Source organism: Phyllostomus discolor, chromosome 3 (genome assembly GCF_004126475.2).
Source record: "Phyllostomus discolor isolate MPI-MPIP mPhyDis1 chromosome 3, mPhyDis1.pri.v3, whole genome shotgun sequence".
Lineage (NCBI taxonomy): Eukaryota > Metazoa > Chordata > Mammalia > Chiroptera > Phyllostomidae > Phyllostomus > Phyllostomus discolor.
In genome coordinates, this window is record NC_040905.2 from 205,565,056 (window position 1) to 205,577,776 (window position 12,721).

General features: G+C 53.7%; 1 protein-coding gene and 1 long non-coding RNA gene across 9 annotated transcripts in view; both read right to left on the reverse strand.

The window, feature by feature from the left end:
• The window catches only part of DENND1A (DENN domain containing 1A), a 490,983-nt gene that overhangs the window by 35,957 nt on the left and 442,305 nt on the right, over positions 1-12,721 (reverse strand). The window lies entirely within an intron of this gene.
• LOC118499803 lies at positions 1,879-7,424 on the reverse strand. Its single transcript, XR_004902337.1, has 2 exons — positions 5,903-7,424; positions 1,879-5,860 (listed from the first exon to the last, which is right to left on the reverse strand). It is a non-coding gene; the product is annotated as an uncharacterized LOC118499803 (long non-coding RNA).

Consider the following 12,721-nt stretch of genomic DNA (forward strand, 5'->3'; position numbering starts at 1 on the left):
GCTGATGCACACAGATGGATGGAAGCCAATCACTTGGCAGGTCCTGGGAGCTTTTGGTGGTTGCTACACCAGGTGATTTGGTTACAGCTGCATATACTAACATACTAATATATTTATCTTATAAATATGTATTTATACAGAGCCTCTATTTCCATACTCTAGCCCTTGTGCACCAAGACACACTCTGCTATTTATTTATGGGGTCCTTGGTACAACAGGCCGAGCTAGCGACGCCTGTGTGTGGTTCTTGCAGGCTTGCAACAAACCTCTAAGTGGATGGCTAAACAACTGGATGTTCTCCATCCATCACGGGCAGAGGCTTGCATTTCAACGGGCTGCCCGTAAACCTGGTTTTGCATAATACTGTATATCATCCTCCGCAGAACTGACCTGGGAGGCTGTGCTGCTGGCAACCTGGAGACGGGGAGCCGTAACATTCCACACCCTGGGATGGGGGTGAGGAGCGGAATAAGTTTTGGGTTCCCTGGTTATAGAACCCAGAGAGAGTACAAAAAGGAGGGAGGCTGGCCGACAGCCCTGGGGCGAAAGCCGGAGTGAGGGTCGAGGTCGCTGTACCCAATGTCCTTGGAGCTGGCCATTCTGTCCCTCAGCAGAGCCCTTCCCCCGAGCTGCAGAGGGAGGTGGCCACCCGCCCTGTGCACGTGAGCAGACACTCCCTTTGTCGCACACCTGAGTGGCACCTCAGATCTCATTAGAGCGTGCTGGCTTGGGGAAGAGACACACGGCCCGTGTCCAGCCTCCTGCCGTCCACAGTGAACGTCCACAGCTCCCACAGATGGCGTCCAGCGCCTCACCGAGTTCTGTCTGTTGGTCTCCTGGATCTCTCTCCAGTTTCCCCTCATCTCCACCCCCATCAGTGCGTCTGAGGTCAGGCTCTCGCTAGTTCCTGCCTGAACTTCAGCTGCGTCGTTATGGGTCTTCCTGCCTCACCCGGCGGGGCCCCCGGAGGAGGTGATCCCAATGCCATTCCCTTGAGAATCCTCCCTCACTGGCTCTTCGACACCTGTAAGATGCTTCCAGCTCTCCCAAGGCCTCGCCATTGCCCACCTCCACAGTTCAGCTCCTGGACCTTACCAGCCGCCTCCTGGCTTCTTGCTTCTCTACTCCAGCCTGAAGAGACAGACTGTCCTATCCTTCACACATCCTTCTCTTTACCTGGAATGCCCCGCTCCTCTGGCTCCGCCTGACAGACAACGCATCCATCTGAGATCCGGATCTCAGACCCTCTGAGAAGCCTGCCCTGGCTCCCCCAGACACCCTTAAGCCTCCTCCAGCCAGTATATTTATGTCCATTCACCTTTCTCTTTCCATATGACTGGTTAACTGTCTCTCCCAGACAACGAGTGCCACGATGGCAGGACCACATCTCGCTCCTGTGACCCTGGGGTCTTGGTCAGGGCCTGGTACCTGGCATGCCTCATTATACGTTGAGTAAGTGAAAGAAGGAATTAACGAGGGCATAAAAGAATAACTCGGAGTTTCTGCCTGGCTGAAAACTCCAAGACTTCAGGATTTTTAATCACCAAGATAGCACAGCAGGGGAAGAAGAATTCTTAGCTGGTCTCATGGTTTGGGCAAGGGAAGGTGTTTGGTAGACAGCCCTGGGGCAAAGGCTTCCTTCTCCCCCTCCTGGTCCCTGTGGAGAACAGTCCCTCGCTCGGCACCCCGGGAGAGTCACTGTCCCCTGACCTTGTGCTGACTGCTACATTCCGCCTGGTCTCTCAGGGCACCGCCTCCCCTAGGCTGGACCTGCTGCCCCTTTGGAAGTATCCGCTGTCATCCTCTCCAGGAAGGGCGGACAGGCATCTACCTAGAAGGTGTTTGGGACTGGGCATCCCTGGGAGGGCCAGGAGGTGGCTGTCACCAAGGAGTCATGTGGCTGATGGGCAGCAGCATCATAGAAACTTGGTTTAAAGTGCTCGCAGGCAATGTGAATCCCCATCACACTCTGCATTTTAAGTGGGATATAATCAACAATCCCTTAGGGTCTCTTTTACATATATTCTCTTTTCGGACTTTGATTACATTGAAAAATTCTTTACAGTATAAACAGAATGGGATACAGTGTTCCAGAAGACATGGCACTAAGCAGGCTGACAGTGAAACTACCCGGGGAAAACAATGACCTGGGTTAGGGCCACGCTCGGCGCAATCTCAGATCAAGCCTCAGGAGGCTGGCAGGCAGCCCTCGCTGCCAGGGGCTGCTGTCACCGCCCAGCTCTCCCAGGGAAGGGGAGCTGGGGGTCAGGTAGAAGCAGCTAGGGCTTTGAATCTGAATCCATCTTACCAGCGGGAAGGAGGGTTTAGGGGAAGGCCCTGCACTCTACAGAGAAGCGGGGCAGTCAGAGTCCCAGCTGCATCAGTCTGGGGAAGATAATGTGAGAGAATGCAAACCCTACTGCCCAGCACCCAGCAGGCATTCAGAAGGGCAGCATGGATGTTGCTGTCGCCCCCGGTCCCCGTCCTGTATTAAGAAATTCCAGGCTCTGCTAGGTTTATTCTGGGGAGAGAGCAAAGTCCCAAATCCAGGCAGAAACCACGAGCCTTAGCCAGAGGTGAGGCAGAAGCAAAACAAAGTGACCTTGGCCTCCACAGCCTTCCTAAGCCACACTGCTGGATTCGAAGCAGGCCCCCGCACACTGGCAGCCCCAACCAGATGCCTCAGGAACCAGGTAGAGCTGATGAACAGGGCTTGATGAGAGAGGTGGAGTGAGGGGAGAGCCCAGGCTCTGGCATCAGACAGACATGGTTTGAAATTCTTGCTCTGCCACTTACTGTGTGACCCTGAGCATGTTGCTTAACCTCTCTGAGCATTAGCTTTCTGGAATATACTAACTGCATTGATTGTACAGGGTTGTGGAGAAGATTAAGTGAGATAATACTTATGGAGGGGCCTGGCTAACACACAGTAGGTCCACATATAGGAAACCAACCCAATCCATCTCACCTGTCCTTATCCTGTCATCTCTCGGTCCTTGCCATCCCTTCTCCTGGGCATGGCCAGGTTAGCAATTTACCTAACGCACAGAAGGGCTCAGGGATTGGCGGGGCACACTGTGACAGACAGCTCCTGGCGCAGCAGTTCTGTGGCCACGGCTCAGGACTTCCTGCATAGCCACCGACACCAACCTGACTCTCCCAGAGGACCTTGCCTGCGGGATATCATTTATGTTCAATACTTTGCTTTATTTCCCCTTCTCTACTGTGATAAACTCGCCACCTTTGGCACAGAGAATTCTAATCTGGGAAAATGCCTCTTCTGGTCTCGTTGAATCAGATTTCCTGCTCCTGTCCTGCGGGGCTCACTAGCTCCCTGGCAGGGAGCTGGGTTCCGAGCCGCTGCAGCACAGACCTTAAAAGGAAGGCTGTTTTTAGGGCCCGGTCAGTCCTCCGGCAAAGAGACCCCGAGTCACACTGCTGAATGCAGATGGGCTCAGGGACACAGGAGGCCTGTCACTCACGCACAGCGCCGCAGACACAGGTTCTAAAACGAGCGCAGCCCTGCAGAGCACAGCTGTCCTCTGTGGGTCTCTCCTGCTCTGTGACCTCATGGCTGCTCCCGGCACAAGAAGTGTGCAGAGCTGCCCTCACCCCGTCCCACAATTCACCCTTTTGTGCGTTCACCCCCTCATCACTCAGTTGTCCCCAGATTCTCAATGGCCAACTCAACTGTGCCGGGCCCTATGAAGGTGCTGAGGTGACAGGCTGACACTCTCCCTGTCAGTGACGGTGGGTCAGGCACAGGGACAGCGCTGGTCTGGAGCAGGGAGGGCTTGTGGGGGGACAGAAACTTGAGGCGGGCCCTGGGAGGTCGAGGGGCTTGTCAGGTGGAACACAAGAGCAAGGACGTTCCTGGCTGTGGAGACACCAGGAGCCAATTGGTGTCCAGGTTCTGTCCACGCTCAGCGCGCGACTGGCCTGGAGCAGGAGCCCAGGAAGGGCAGTGACATTGTGTTAGGGACTGGAGAAGAGGAAGGGACCTTGCCCACAGTGGGGCACTTAGCAGTCTTGCAAGATGAGAAGAACTGCCCAGAAGTGGAGGATGGCAGGCACCTCCAGCCCAGAGGACCCAGCTGTGGGCAAGGGGGTGGGGGGGTGGGGTTTGGCAAGACCCTGAAGGCTGGCTAAGTTCTCCTGACCATCAGGTGGGTCCATGACCAGGGGAGGGAATCCTGGAGAGGGACCCACATTCTGGAGGGCTGAAGGGCCCGCCTATCTCAGTTCTTGCTGGTGTTTTTTGATGTCCCCTGTGCCTCACAGACCAGGGGAGGAGAGAGACACGTGACCCAGGAGGAATCTCATCGATGCACTTGGTGGGACTGGGGCAGGTTTGGGGAAGACCAAGGACAGAAGAAGACACTGGAAAGACGGGAGGTCATGAAACAGGATGGGTGAAGAGCAGATTCTGGAAGTTGCCAGAACGAAGGCGGTGCTTAGAAAGCACAGGTGAAGCTGAGCTCCCCACAGAGCGGAGTGCAGGGGAGCAGGTCAGATCCTGGAGGCACCCTGCCTAAGGGAAGGAGGGCCAAGCCCAGCTGCCAGCTCAAAGCCCAGCTCACCTCCAGCTCTGCTGGACTCCACACTCCACCCCTCTGCCAGGCTCCAGCTGGACAGCTCCATTTCTGTTCCTCTGTGCATTTTAGTGGGGCCTTTCTGGAAACTACACCTTGGGCCGAAGGAGTGATTTAAAAGGCAAGCATTCTGCAACCAGTGGAGAAAGCAGTGGGGATTGTGGGGGCCAGGTACAGGGAATTCTGGGGCTTTAACAAGAAGCCAGCTGCCTCCCCATCCTAGAACAGGCTAGAACTGCACCTGTGTTTGGTCCCTCAGGCTCAGAACCTTCAGCAGGTATCAGAGGCACGGCCTGAAGAGGGCTGCTCCCACCATCCTAGGAACATGAGCTCTCTGCCTAGTCCTCGAAGCTGGTAGGAGTGAGGGTGTCACTTAAACATTGCATTTACCCTGCACTGATCTCCAGCAAGGTGGCAGTGATGAGGTGCTGGGCACCTTCCGGGCAAGCCGGTGGGGAGTTACCCCAAGGACCAAACTGGGGGTGGAGTTTATAACAAAAAGGGGGCTTTGAGATGCCCACCCATGGCATGATCACTCAGCATAGATCTGGGCCTTTCAAAACCATCAGATAAATTCCCTCTGCCAGGATTAAGTTAAACCACCACGGTGGGTCTGTGGGCTCCCTTAAGTCAGGGACCATGTCACTGTCACCCCTGTTTTCACAGGCATGGTTCAGAGTAGGTTCTAGTGATTGCTGAATAAGTGACCTAGGTTCTAGGCTCTTTTTCCACTCCTGGGCCCTGGATTGTGGCTGACTTGCCATATTTCATTCCCAGAAGCTGTCATAGGCAACTGTGCCTATCACCCTAACCTGTGACCCCTGGCCCTGACCACTCTGCCATTGCTCTTCTGTCCCCTCTCTATCTGGTGTCCTGGCTGACTTCTGACCTTGATTCCCAGCCATGCATACTCTCTTGGTTCAAGATTCCCACAGCTCTAGGTGTGAAACTGTTTCTGCCATCAGCCCAGAGGACAAGAGGCTGGGACGTCTCCTCTTTGGCCCTCGTGCACCTGTGTCAGTTGGATCTGTCTGCCCTTTTTTTGGCAACAGCTCCCTGATTTCCTTTCCAGGAACTCCCCTCCCTTCACCTCTCAGGTGTGTTTCGGCGGCGGGGGTGGGGGGGCTACCCACAGCACATGGAAGACTCTGGGCCACGATGTTGGGTTCTGATGTAGGTGTATGATCAGAGTTGGTTCAATGAGTGAATCCCATGCCTTGTGTGTGGGTCACTAGCAAGTGACACTCACTTTCCTGCTGGTTTTACACCTGGGAGGATGTGGTCTGAAGCTGCTGCCGTCACCTTGCCACCAGGAAGGGAAAGCCTTCCTGAGAATGGCACCAGTAGAGGCGGCAAAGCCAAGAAATATAGCAGCAAGACTGGGCCTGACTGACATGATTTGATACCTAGATCAAGCCATATACAAAGCTAGTATGAGCCAACGATTTCCAACAATTTCTCTATTTGGTACTATGTCTCTTGCAACCCAAGTAACCTAACTGATAGAGATCCCCAGGATAGGCCCTGCTGCTGGTCTTTGGAGCAGGACTGGCTCCAGACACCCCAATACTGACTCCTACCTGTGCTGGGTTTTTACCTTGCAGCCTACTCCCTCACACACACGCGGGAAGCACCCAACATGCCTTGGTGCCCAGTGGTGGGCTTGGTGCAGCATCTACACCAGGTGCAGGGTGCCAGCTCCTTGTCTTTGCGACAGCTGAGGCCCAGAAACAGTAAGGAAGGCCCCAGATCTGGAAGAAAGCAGGGATAAGGCCTTAACTGCAGCCCAGCGTCCTGGGATCCTGGGCCGTCCGCCCAGGCTGCTGCCCTGGCCCCAGCACTACAAAACCAGCAGGGAACTGCCATGATATCGGTGCAGGGCCGGGACATGAACCCGAGCTCTAGTAATAAACAACATGGCTTTGAATCCTGACTGCTGCTTCTGAGCCAGAAACCCTGGCTAAGTCTCCATCCTCTCTGAGCCTGTCTCCTCCCCTGCAAGAGGAGCTAATACCTGAAGCCCAGGAGGGTGGCTGAAAGGATTAAGTGGGCTAACCTGCGGGACTTGCCTAGCGTGATTCCTGGAACTGGGACACAGACCCATTTCTCCAGGTCTCCGTGCTGTATCTGGCGCTTGGAGAGCAACTCATCCCTCCCATGCTCTCAGACCATCCGGATGCCCAGCACAGAACAGATGCTCCAACTGTTGTTAAAACTGCTGAGACCCAGAAGGAGGGAGTGGCTCTTGGCTCCTGGTCCTTCTGCAGCCATGCTTAACTCGTGCTGCGTGGAGATACGGTGGTATAGCTCTGAAAGCACACTGCTGTCTCGAACCTGGATTTTCACCTGGCTGCTGACATTTCTCAGCCCTCCCACGGCACATCAGAAGATCCGCCCTCAGTGCTGAGCTCCCTGTGATGAGAGGAACACAGTATCCCTGCTTATCTGCGGGGCACACATTCCAGGATGCCCTGTGGATGCCTGAAACCGCAGACATTACCGATCCCTGTGTATACTGTGGTTTTCCTGCGTAGGCGTATGGTAAAGTTGAATTTATAAATTAGGCACAATAAGAGATGAACAACTAATAATAAAACAGAACAATTATAACAATATACATATTAGAAGTTATGTGACTTGGGGGCCATTATTAAGGAAAATAAGGATTACTTGAACACAAACATGGTGACACTGTGACAGTCTGTCTACTAGCTCAGATGGCTGCTCAGTGACCCAGGGGCCCCGCAGTGCACACGGTGTGGGTGCACTGGACAGGGGGGTGACGCGCTTCCCAGGCAGAATGGTGTGTGAGTCCACCATGCTACTCACAATGGGATGTGTGCACCTCCTAGCAATAAAGATACACCCCCAACAACCATGGTGTTGGCAATACTTCCATCATACCACCTCCATCCCAGTCTGTCTTCAGATCTTCCAATTAGCCCAAGAATGTCCTTAAAACTTAAAAAAATTCCAAATTGTTTTCATACTCTGCATTGGTCATGTGGCGCACTGGTGGTCTCTCTTACAGTTCAAGGTCCTTGCTTTATTTGACGTAATTCAGGGGATGCCAGGCCTCTCCTTCCCTCGACTGCTCCCTCCCCAGCCCCCTTCTCCCCTGGGTAACCCATCCCCAGAGCACGGGGGCGGGAGGGGGCACCCAGTCCTCTCTGATCCTTTCCCCACCCCTTCTTCCCTGGGGCATACATGTCTAGACCTTAGGAGCTCATAAAAACACAAAATAAAATGAGACAGGATCTAAATTCCTGTAATACAGAGCCATTTGGAAACAAAACCCTCATTTATGGAAAGAGATTTGGAAGTAGTTTTTGGCCACTAATGGAATATTCATTCTTCAAACGAACAGAATTAAAAGCCTAGCAACTAAAATAAAACCCCCAAAACTGCTGATCACACAGCAAGTACTTAAACAATAATCAATCATTAATCAATTTAAAAATCCACATCAGTGCATAAAACCCCGGATGTTTACTGACTGCCAGGCGCTGCGGAGAACTTTTCAGAGGCTCCTGCTCTCACGGGGGATGACAAGCACGAGCGTAGTAATGACGAGGCTGTGGGAGACGTGCTGTGCGTGCCCAGAGGCGGCACGCAGCCCCGCGCAGGGGAGTCAGCGAGAGTCACAACACAAACGGGCTGCCCTGAGTGGGGACGGGCAGACAGTGAAGGGCCTCGTGGGCCCCCAAGGGTGAGGATGGAATCTCTGGGGGAGGCTAGGAGCAGGGAGGTGACACGGCCATTCCTGCATACTACAGGCAGACCCCACAAGGCCATGTGAGGGGTGCAGTGGGGGTGAGCTTGGAGGTCAGTTAGGAGACTGCAAAACAGCCCAGGTGAGTGAGAATGCAGCCTGAACCAAAGCTGTGATAAAGGTGATGGAGAGGACAGGTGAGTAGTGTCCAGGGGGCAGAAGGGAGTGACTTTGAGCTGTGGGGGAGGGGAGCAGACCCAGGCTTCAGGATGGAGCTCCCTGGGGCAGGAGAAAGAGGAGGGCGAGTTTGGTGAGGAGCGCACATTCAGACTGCAAGCCTGTGGTCTGAGGCATCCGAGGTGTTTGGGAGGCAATGGCTGAATTGAAGGGAACCACGTGTGACTTCCAAGTTCAGTGGGGCAGCAGGGATTTCTCAGGGCACTCAGAGCCTTCTCAGCATTCACTGGCTGGCCAGCTTTTCCAGCCCAATTCGAGGCTGGCACTGCCTGACCTGGCTCATGCTCGCCAGGACTCTCCAGGTGCACAGACAAGTGGGACACCGCGTTCCAGGAGCTGCTACTAGCGGAGTCTCCAAACCACTGAGTCCCCGGTCTCTGGTACTGCTTGGTTTAGGCTTTGGTTTGACTAGCTTTTCAAACTTGACCTTAAAGAGGTTTAGAAACCTTTGCTCAACTAGGAGAACAGAGGAACCCACTTTTCAGAATCTGTCACATTAGAAGGCAGGTAACTACTCTGTCTGCAGGATCGGTCGACTGTGGGAAACACATCCAAAGGGCTCTTGGGGTGGGTCTGCCATGATGCTCTCAAGGGAGCCCCCTCCTTCCACTTGCTGGAAGGCCCAGCCCCTGGCTGAGGCCCACAGCCAGTCTAGTTCCCACAGCTGAGGAGCAGAGGTGCTGTTGGCTGTGAAGTGTGGACTAGCTACTAACTCAAGCCAATGTCTGCCGAGCCTGCTTCCTTACCCGCTGATGGCGAAGAGTCAACGCAATGAGCAGAGACGTGAAAGCACCTAGTGGTCCCTCCATCTTACTCAATGTAGGGAGCAGAGCAGCTTCCAGTGGGGCGCCCAGGCCCTGTTGGGGGGGGGGGGGGGGGACGGACACTGCTTCCTTGTCCCTTCCACAGCCACAGAAAGCGGGGACTGTCCACTTCCCACCCCAGAAGAGGAAAGCCTGGGAAATCCTTGGCTTCTCTCTGTGCCCTCTCGCTCACTCCTGCCCAGAGGAGTCCTTCCTTGGAGAACGTTCTTGGGTCAACGTAAGCCTGCTCTAGTGTGCTGTGGGAGGTCACTGAGAGGACGTGCCAGTGGACCTGAGAGCTGGATGTGGGACATCGGGAGCTCCTCAAGTCCCCACCCCGACCCCCATCCTTGGAATGTGCGCTCTCCCTGCCATTCCCGTAGTGGGAGCCATTTTCAAGGACGTGGCCTTAGGAGACCATCTGGGTGGTATATGTGACCAAATCCCGTTAGGGCCTCTACATAAACTTTTAAGATTCCAGTGGCAAGTGCGGAGACCTATTTGTCTTGTGGATGCCCAAGATGGGCCTCGTAAGTAGTTCCCTTGCTCGCTAACCCCGCCACCCATCAGTCTGGAGAGGCCTCCTCTCTCTTCGCTCACTCCCTGCCCTCTGCTACGAGGCCAGTGTGCGAACCTGGTGTGCGCCCTTCCGGCTCCGCCTGGGCGCTGCCTGCAACCGCCCCCTTCTCCTGGCGGAGGGAGTAGCTCAGTCTTCTCAGTTCTGAGGGGAAGTCTGAGCAAGCCCGCTTGGTCTCATGTCTAAACAGTACCCCCTTTCAGGAAAGAAGCTGGTGTTTTTATCTTGTTTGACTCTCTCCTATGCCTTATTTCGTGAGTCTGTACTTGAGAGGTGGAAAAATGAGTTATTCAAAGCCTCTCTAAACCTAACCATTTTCCAAGGTAGGAGTAAGCATTCTCGAGTTACTTGAGATTTTAAGCTCTGTATAGAAAGCAGGCACGATAAGGGTTCAGAGGCTAACGAAAATCCATCTGTTCTGCTCTTGTTTAGAACTATCAACGTGGTTCCTCGCCAGCTGAGTAGCATTATGAACGTCCACTTTAGAAAACAAATGTGTTGTTCAGTTTGTTGACCAAATACCTTTTTAAGCGCAGGGTCCAACTTGGGTCCTGGGCCCTGGGGGTGAGGAGGTTGCCTCTGAGGGGCCCTCGGAGTGCCCTGTGGTCACCTGTCCCACTCTGGGTCGAGACTGTCCATTTGTTGGTCTGTCTCCCTCTTAGTGCCACACAAGGACCTTTTTTTTTTTAACTATATGGTTGGTCTCCATACACTGATGAGGAGATGCTGAATTAAATGGAGGAAGGTTCTAGCTTCAAGGGAGGAGGCTCTGGGGAGGCTGAGAAAGGTGAGCGAGCACCTCCTCTCCCCGGCAGAGGCTCCCCTCTCACTGCCCCACCCCCTGGAGCTGCTGTCTGAGGACTCCCTGCCACATGTCCCCACGGAGCACCCCTGGCTGGCTGCGTGGGTGCTGGCTCTGTGAGGCGGAGGGACTGACGTGACAATCTCAACAGTCTCCGTCCCCGAGGACAGCAAAGTGTCCTTAAAGAATTAAACCCACAGGAAGGCAAACTCAAGGCAGCGCTCTCTGAGGTCAGCGTGCATGGGCTGGCCGGTGCCAATGGTTTTGCTGGGACACGTCAGCTTTGCCAGACACAGCAAAGAGCTGCGGTCTCTGCTTGGTGCGGAGCCACAGTCAGACTGTCCCGTTTCTGTGGTGGTGACGCGGCCCTGGACGGGTCCCTTCAGGTCCCTGAGCTCTAACTCTGTGACCATAAAGTGCGGCAAAGGATCCCTTCCTCAAAGGGCGGTGGCAGAGATAACACACGTTTCCAGAAGGAGAATGTACGCCGTTGGGGCTACATGAGTGGTTTCGCTGATACATGGGTGGGCACTTACACACGTTTTTTTGGATATGTCTTAGAAAAAACTTGGATTGGTATATCACCCCTATGATTCTGCCAATGTCACTGCTTAAGATGAGGCTAGAGTTGGTACAGACGTAGGTCTCAGTCTGTTTAAAGGAAAATGTCTAATCAAAAAGTAGCACGGGTAGTAGAAGAGTGTGACAAAATTTCTGAAATGGAACTCAGAAGACTGTTCTTTGAGAAGAGTGTGATGTCCCTAACACTCACGCCTGCCAGCAGCAGGTGCTCTTGAGACGCGCCTGTTCCGGCCCAGAGCCGGCCAGCCGGCGCCTGGGGAAGGGCTGAAGGACGACCGAGCTGGGGGCAGCGCTGGAGAGAGGGAAAAGAAAGGGCCTGCGGTTGCCGGCCCATCCCCCAGCAGCTAATCCGTCAGCTAATGAAGAAGCGGCCGGCACCAGCGAGCTAGCTGGCAGTTCACTTACAGCAAACTGATTAGGAATGTTCAACCAACAGCAGACTGTAGACCTTTCCAGAGAAAATAAATAGAGTGTAGACTGTATGCAAATGTGTTTGTCACTTTGACAGCACGTCTCAATTAAGGCATCTCGCGGCTGTGGGTAGGCTCTGCGGCTGCAGCTGTAAGGGAAAGCCCGCTGCATGGCTGATACTCGGGGCTTGACCTTAATCCGCATGCATGCATTAAAAACCCTGCCTTCCTGTACACTTGCATAATGCTGGCAGCCACGTGAGGGAAGTGACAAACGGGAAAAAAAGCCACTTTCATCCTCTCCAGTTTACAGACCTGTGAAGGCACAGACAGCTCTTATTTCAACAGAGTTTGGGGTGGCTTTTTTAATTGTTTATCCCCCACCCGCACACACACACACTCTTATTCTGCATTTAGCTGGGAATGACATGAAAGCATCTCTACTTCTTGCTGAAATGGAAAGAAGGTCTTTCTCCATTTCAAATAGGGCCTCCTTTTTTGTGTTTCGAAAATGGAATGTTTAACACCATGAAGTCCCTCTCCCCCGCCCCCTCTTTCTCTGTAATGGGCTCCAAACTCCAGCGAGGGGCTCTTTTCATGGGAAGGTTCGTGTGTGCAGGAATGAGGACAAAGGAAGGCAGGAAGCTGGCGCTGGAGCGCCGTGCTGGCGACCACGGGGGCTGGGCTTTCAGCAAACCCAGCCGGGGAACTGGGGCACAGGTTTCCCCAACAGGGCCTGGGCCCTGAGGAGGCAGCTCCTGGGGGTGCAAACACCAGTGCGATTTGAGGATAATCATTAAGCAAATGAGCACTGCCCCGTGGATGCTTCTTTCTTATGCTCTATTTCAATTTTTATGACATCCCTTTTAAGTGTAAAATCAGGAAAGGGGAGAAAAAACCTCTCCAAGTTTAAGATGTATGAATGTATAATCTACAAATATTGATTACAGAGGAAGATTCTTGTGTTTTAACAAACTCACACCTTATAATCATAACCCACAGCAAC